Raw genomic sequence first — 7,928 nt, 5'->3', positions numbered from 1 at the left:
TGCCTTGTATGAAACATCGCAGGTACAGTTCCACTGATTTGTTGATGATTTCTGTTTGCCCGTCTGTCTGCGGGTGGTACGCAGTACTTCTCAGCAATTTGGTTCCTTGTAGCCTAAATAGCTCCTTCCAAAAAAGGCTCATAAAAACCTTGTCTCGGTCGGACACGATGGTGAATGGAATCCCATGATGACGGACAACTTCTTTAATGAAGACGGAGGCTATGGTGGTTGCTGAGAAGGGGTGTTTAAGGGCAATGAAGTGTGAATATTTTGTGAGCCTGTCCACAACCACCAGAATGGCATTGAATCCCTGTGAGTTGGGAATCCCTTCTATGAAATCCATAGACACTTCATCCCAAACTTAGGTGGGTATTGGTAGAGGTTGCAAGAGCCCTGCAAGATGTGTATGTAATGCCTTCTGGGACTGACAAACCCCACAATTTTGGACATGTTTCTGGACCGATTTCCTCATTCCAACCCAGAACCAATCAGCAGCCAATCTTTGATAGGTTCTAAGTTCCCCGGCATGTCCCCCAATGACCGAATCATGAAATTCGTTCAATAATTTGGACACAAATTCTGATTTATGGGGAATGACCATTCTGCCCTTATACAATAACCTTTTATTTTCAATGGAGTACCCATGATGTGCCTTGTCCCCGTTGGTTAACTCTTCTTTCACCTGTTGTATAAAGGGGTCCATTGCTATTTCCTTCTCCAATTCATCTATGGGAATTGACCACGTAGTTGTGATCACACCAAGTTCGGTGCTCATGGTAAACTCACGGGACAAGGCATCCGCAACCTTGTTGGTGGATCCCGGTTTATAGTGTATTTCAAAGTCAAATCCTAGTAGCTTGTACATCCACTTTTGATATTCTGGGCCTACTTCGCGCTGCTCCATTAGATACTTGAGGCTTCGTTGGTCCGTTTTGATCACGAAATGTCGGCCCATGAGATAATGCCACCATTTCTTGACAACTAAGACTATTGCCATCAACTTTTTTTCATAAATTGGCTTCATTCGATTTCTGACCCCTAACACTTGGCTATAATAGGCTATAGGATGACCATCTTGGATTAACACAACTCCTAAGCCCACCCCTGATGCATCCGTTTCAATCACAAAAGGCTTAGAAAAATTTGGCATTGCAAGTACTGGAGAATTGATAAGGGTTGTCTTGAGAGCATTAAAAGCATCTGTTGCTTGTGAATTCCACCCAAAACAGTCCTTCCTAAGCTGATCTGTAAGAGGGGGTGCAATGCTCGCGTACCCATATATAAATTTTCTATAATATCCGGTGAGTCCCAAGAATCCCCGAAGTTCTTTAATTGTTGTGGGGGTTGGCCATGCCTCCACTGCCTTGACCTTGTCATTATCAACAGCCACACCATGTTCAGAAATCACATGTCCCAGATATCCAACTCTGGACTTTCCCAATTCACATTTGCTAGGATTGGCGAATAGCTCGTATTTGTTCAATGTTTCTAAGACCACTTCCAAATGTGTGAGGTGTTGCTTTTCATTGCTGTTGTAGATTAGTATGTCATCAAAGAATACTAACACGAATTTTCGGAGATAGGGTCGGAATACCTCGTTTATAAGAGATTGGAAGGTGGTCGGGGCATTCGCGAGGCCAAAAGGCATCACCGTAAATTCGTAATGGCATTCATGTGTTCGAAAGGCTGTTTTAGGAATATCTTCTTTTCGCATCCTAATTTGATGGTAGCCTGATTTCAAGTCAAGTTTCGAGAAAACTCGAGACCCTTGGAGTTCGTCAAGTAACTCGTCTATGACAGGTATGGGAAACTTATCCTTAACGGTGACCTTGTTGAGATTTCGATAATCCACATAAAACCTCCATGATCTGTCTTTTTTTTTAACAAGGAGGACCGGGCTCGAGAAAGGGCTTATAGAATGTTGGATGATCCCCGACTTAAGCATATCTTGTAATAACTTCTCCATTTCTGTCTTTTGAGAGTGGGAGTATCGATATGGACGCACCGAAACAGGCTTTGTTCCTTCCTTCAGCTGGATCGTGTGTTGATGATTACGAAGGGGGGGGGGGGTAAGCCTCCCTTCCATGAGAAAACTGCAGTATACTTCTTGATAAGCCCTTGCAGATATCTTGGACATTGAGGTAAGGGTTCTTGGGCATCTTGTTCTTCAACCTGGTTGAGTTGAACCATGAATCCACCACCTACTGACCCTATTGTTCTTATCATAGTTTTTAGGGACACCTTGGCTCGCTCCAATGCCGGGTCGCCTTTCAGAGTGACAGTGTGCCCTCCGACTTGGAATTTCATCACTTGGATCCTCCAGTTTGTGGTAACAGCACCCAATTTTTCTAGCCACTGAATTCCCAAGATGACATCAGAATTACCCAACGTGAGAGGTAAGAAATCTTCCTTAATTCCAAGTCCTTGAACCTACAACAAAACCCCTTGGCACTTTCCTTGCCCTGTAACCGTCATCCCAGTTCCGAGTGATACTCTGAATCCTTTAGTTGGCGCAATGGGTATGTTTAACCTTTCCACGACATCTAAGGACAAGAAATTATTGATGGGTTTTTGAGCATTCTAACACTTTCTAAGTGTACATGCAACCCTAATAACCTTGAATCTATGTTTTCTCTATATACATGCAAATTGCTTTTTCAAGGTTATTTCCTAACTAGCATGGCATGGGGATTACATAAAACATAAAAACTAGTAGAAATACATACCTTGTTGTTGCTTGGATTCCTTCAAGACTTTGTGAGCCTAGCACCCCAAATGCTGTGCCTCAAATGCTTCACACAACACCACAAGACTTGGAATAACTTGAGAGAATACTTCTAGCACTCAAAATCGGTTATGCCCTCTCTAGTAACACTAGGTCCACTAGTTCACGATTTTGCTAGCCATAGGGTTCCTTTTATAGTGTTGTCACAATTAGGGTTTACACATGAATGCCCTTAATTGTCATGACTCTTGATTTCTCATGACCCATGGGTTTGTAACTCCCATGGACTATCCATGGAGCTCCATATGGTTATAACCAAACCCATAAACCATGGATCATTAATCCACCATAAAAGAATTGATGATTGTCATAATCAACCCTATATATTTAATTAGTCTCACTTTGATCACCAAATTAATACTAGATTAATACTTGATCAATACTAATTAAATAATACTATTATTAATATATTAGAACTTATAATATATTAATAATCATAAGTGCCTTATTCTCTCATTTAGTCTATCCAAGTATTGCAATGCCATGCAACCCAAATGGACCATGCCGGGTCGGGTCAAGTACATACCAAATAAAGTTATGGACTTAGACACTATATCCAACAGTCTCCCACTTGGATAAGTCTAATAACTATATTTGCAAATATGACTTCAAAATCCGACTAGCAATCGTAGCTCTTTCAAAGTCTCTCGGAACTGAGATGATGATGATACGCCATTTAAGATAAGTGATCATATAATCCTCTGTTCTCATGATATCAGCCGGACAAACACATGGAACATGGTCTTACTTATTGTCCAGCATTTGTTTCTCGATCTCTGATTTGTTTCGACATAGAACTAAATTGAACACATCAATTAGGTTCTGACCGGGCCCGGTACATAAGTCAAAACCAAATCATCGAGGGGCCCAGATATCGCTTCTATTTCTAGAAGGAACAGATAAACTTCGACTGATATGCTTGTACTAACTACTTGTTGAATTACTCACAAAGGCACGTTTTATGACATCGAGTTACCAATGCGTTTTCGTGCAATCAATGAATAACCAACTCGTAGTCAACAACTCATATCTCTAGGTTTGAAGATTTATATGATATTACCGTCTCACGATCACTCGAGATAAATTCCATGAAGTGATGCAAGTGAGCGTGGGTTGGATCCAATACTCAGCCCTTATGAGTACTCATGAATGTTGTAGCAACCATTGCACTGTCCAAAGCACTTTTAGACAAATCATACAAGCCAAATTCATGACAGTCTTAAATCAATACTTACTTCCAAAGTTTGACTGACTGTGGATGATTTGAATAATAACATAATTATTCTGGAAGTAAAAACATGCAAAATTGAAACATAGTAAACAATCAACACAAGATAGTAACACCTTACTCATAAATAAATAACAACTTTTATTTATCATCAAATGTCAATTACATTTTACAAGTTTCAGGAATCTAATTATTGAAACTAATATCATCCTTCAGCCCAATGTGCCTCGCATGCTGTAAATGCTTAACCCTGCTCAGTCCCTTCGTGAGGGGATCTGTCGGGTTCTCATCTGATGATACCCTCTTAGCCACGAGGAGTCCTTCTTCTATTCGATGTCTGATGAAATGGTATTTTCTGTCAGTGTGTCTAGATCTCCCGTGATCTCTCGGTTCCTTAGCCAAAGCAACCGCACTTTCGCTGTCACATAAAATTTCCATTGGCTCCTTTATAGCTGGTACAACTCCAAGGTCTTCGATGAAGTTCTTTAGCCATATCGCCTCCTTAGCTGCTTCACTTGCTGCTATGTACTCTGATTCACAAGTAGAATCAGCTACTGTCTCCTGCTTGGAACTTTTCCAAGTAATTGCCCCTCCATTTAGGATAAAGACCCAGCCTGACTGAGAGCGGAAATTATCCCTATCAGTCTGGAAGCTAGCATCGCTATATCCTTCCACTCTCAAGTCATCACTGCCTCCGAGGGTAAGGACCCAGTCCTTAGTCCTCCGCAGATACTTGAGAATGTTCTTTACCGCTGTCCAGTGTGCCTTGCCAGGGTTCCCTTGATATCTACTGACCATGCTCAAAGCAAAGGCCACATCAGGGCGAGTACAAGTCATAGCATACATGATCGAGCCCACAGCGGAAGCATATGGTATATGACTCATCTCAGCTATCTCAGCCTCTGTACTCGGACTCTGAGTCTTACTTAGCTTGGCATTACTCTGGATTGGTAATTCTCCTTTCTTGGAATCTTGCATACTGAACCTCTTCAGTACCTTATCCACATAAGTACTCTGACTAAGTCCAATTAGTCTCTTACTCCTATCTCTCAGTATCCTTATCCCTAGGATATAGGCAGCTTCCCCAAGGTCCTTCATAGCGAAACACTTCCCAAGCCAGGACTTAACCTCCTGCAAGGTTAGGACGTCGTTTCCTATGAGAAGTATGTCATCCACATACAACACCAAGAAGCTAACTATGCTCCCACTAGCCCTGACATACACACAAGACTCATCCTCACTCCTAGAAAAGCCAAACTCTTTGACTTTCTCATCAAAGCAAAGATTCCATCTGCGAGATGCTTGTTTCAATCCATAAATGGATTTATCAACCTTACACACTCTATTAGGGTATCTTGTATCGACAAAACCCTCTGGTTGAGCCATGTAAACATCCTCAGCCAACTTTCCATTAAGGAAAGCGGTTTTGACATCCATTTGCCATATTTCATAATCATGAAATGCAGCTATGGCTAACAATACTCTAATAGACTTAATCTTAGCTGATGACTTCCCACTCTGTTAGATGATGACTTCCTGTGTTGTTGGGAGCGTAATTTTCCTTCTGCTTTAATCGCTAGGGACATCGCATGGTCTAAGGATATGGGCTCTAATAAACGGACCTCGTCCCTCATCTCCTCTTGGAGCCCATTAACAAAATGGCCCATGGTGACATCGTCTGGTAAGACGCATAATGGGGCTAATAACTCGATGAAGGATCTTTGATACTCCTGAACCGACCCGGTTTGAGTTAGGGCTAGCCATTGCTCGTAAATCGTACCTGCGTTCATCGGCCGAAATTGCCGGAGTAAGAGCGATTTCATCTCGTTCCACCGTGTAATAGGTCGTCGTTTGTGTTCCCATTGAAACCAGAGTAGCGCATCACCTTCAAACGCCACCACCACAACTTCCACCTTGTCTGTTTCCGAGAGTTTATAGAAGTTGAAGAACCGTTCTGCTCTTAAAATCCACCCGTCTGGGTTCTCTCCACTGAATAGGTGTAACGCCCGCGTTTCCTGCTTGGCGTAATTATAAAATATGTATTTACGTCGGTCGGCGATTGTAACATTTTATGAATAAGTGAAAGATAATTATTCGAGTATATATGTTTATATAAATGTGATTTATTTATAAATTATGTGTATATTTGTGTAAAAGCTCATTTTTAAAATTTAATAAATAGGGCTAAATAGAAGTTTAAAAAAATCATTTAGAATACTAATCTAAATGAAAGCGGTAGAGACCGTAACTATTAGCCCGTCGATATAAAGAACAAAAATAAATATATATTATATATATTTTCGAGATATAACTCCCGAAAATAACTGTCTACGTATATTTTACGACGTTAATAATAAATTATAAAATTTGATATGTTGTAAAATAATATCTATTATATGTTTGGTAATATGTTTGATTCATATATTATATTGATTTGATATTTGATAATTATTATCACTAATTTTTTTAAGACTTTGACAATATATATATATTATTAAACGTTTATGTATATACATCAAGTAAGCATGTAAACATGCATGTGATATTTATATTAACCAAAATATGTAGAAACGTAAATTCATGCATATATATTAATTCATAATTAATATTTATGGGAAGTTATGACGTGTTACCTTACAAAGAAAAAAAGGTATAAGTGTTCATTAAAGAAAATATATGTTTTGTTTAAGATAAGAACACAGGAGTCAACATAAATCATATATGTATCATTTTTTTATTTAGTGTCGGTCTTTAAAAATACGTGTCAATATTTTGAGTAACTAAGCTTTTATTATTGCACAGATCATTTAATGTATGAATCCAAAACTCTTATTATAAATAGGAGTATGATCGTGAGTTTTAAGCATTACCATTCAAACATATATTTTAGAAAGAAATAATAGAAAATATTTGGAAGAAGGGAATCGAGAAGTTACTCTCAAACTTAATTACGATATACATCGGTTGAGTAAGGTGAGTGTATAGTCACTTTCATCTTACACATAGATATGAAGTATTTTCTATAAAATATGTGCTATGTGTATACATATTGATTGTTTATTTGAGTTGGGTGTTGAATGAATGTTTTATACAGGTTTTAAAATGATTTAAACTGTATATGTATTTTTATCTACAAATATGTTGGGTATAACATGGGTAGATGAAATAGTTGATGTGTGTTAAAATGATGAGAGGCCTCGATGTTATTGTGATCCAGTCATCTAGTGGAGTATGGATGACGACCACGGACTTTTCTAGACAGTCCAGTGCAACGATGGCAGGCTCGCAACCTGTAGGTGTTAATGAACTTGGGTGTTCATTTGTTGTACTCCATCCCCCACATGGTTGCCTTATTTGACATAAATTGCTGGGAAACCCCCAAAGCAGTGTTGTCACCCCGATAAAAATCCTTAGACTAAGTCCCTTGTGATAGTTGTTTTAGGGACGTAAAGTGAGGATAACGGGAATAGGTAATCGGGTTATTGTTGTTTGATAAAATTAATAAATTTATTTATTATGGGTTGAAAACTCTATATGCTCACCAGGCTCCCAAGCCTGACCCACTCAGTTTTCTTTGTAATACAGGTAGTGGCGCGAGAGCATAAGTTGAATGACTTTTCAAGATATTTTGATTATAGGCCTGTAGTGAATATAACTGTTGTAAGGCTTATAATGTGCCGTTTATGCTTTTGGTGTGTATCGGAACATGACATCCCGAGTTTTGTTATATAATGAAAATATATTTCTTTAAGAAATGCTTTGGTAAATCTTATTTTATCATATTTCGTTTTGGGAACAAATTCCGCAACTCTTTTAATCAAAGGATTACTCTGAAATTATTTTAAAAACATAAATTAAACCGGTCTTTTCTGGTCGTGAATTTGGGGATGTCACAGTTGGTATCAGAGCATCAGT

This window comes from Lactuca virosa, chromosome 8 (assembly GCF_052849685.1).
Source record: "Lactuca virosa cultivar CGN04683 chromosome 8, Lactuca_virosa_CGN04683_v6, whole genome shotgun sequence".
NCBI classification, from domain to species: Eukaryota; Viridiplantae; Streptophyta; class Magnoliopsida; order Asterales; family Asteraceae; genus Lactuca; species Lactuca virosa.
This window is presented reverse-complemented; position numbering follows the sequence as displayed.